This window comes from Penaeus monodon, chromosome 25, assembly GCF_015228065.2.
Source record: "Penaeus monodon isolate SGIC_2016 chromosome 25, NSTDA_Pmon_1, whole genome shotgun sequence".
NCBI classification, from domain to species: Eukaryota; Metazoa; Arthropoda; class Malacostraca; order Decapoda; family Penaeidae; genus Penaeus; species Penaeus monodon.
In genome coordinates, this window is record NC_051410.1 from 33,645,959 (window position 1) to 33,646,321 (window position 363).

The window sequence follows — 363 nt, forward strand, 5'->3', positions numbered from 1 at the left end:
AATATTATATCATGCGCTGAATATGATAATTAACAACCTACGTCAACAGGTTTTCCCTCACGTCAATATTTAAGAAAAAAATCTGCATATAATTGTTAAGTACTCCACTCTTGAACAGGAAACATCTCATTTTTTGGACATAATGATTAAACACTTCTACTGCCCCCCCCCCCCTTTTAGAAAATAATTTCATATTATTTTCACTTGTTAAGGACTCACAACAGTACCTCCACATTCACTTTTAAATTCATCACTTTATTTTGTTCATAAAGATTATTATCTCTCTCGTTTTCCTTCTCTAGATCATCACCTTTGCTCTTAATGATGATCATCTACCTCCGTATCCCCTCTAACCTAACAAGC

General features: G+C 33.9%; 1 protein-coding gene across 1 annotated transcript in view; it reads left to right on the plus strand.

Annotated features, from left to right (window-relative positions):
• The window catches only part of LOC119589159 (sodium- and chloride-dependent GABA transporter 1-like), a 43,877-nt gene that overhangs the window by 37,104 nt on the left and 6,410 nt on the right, over nucleotides 1-363 (plus strand). The window lies entirely within an intron of this gene.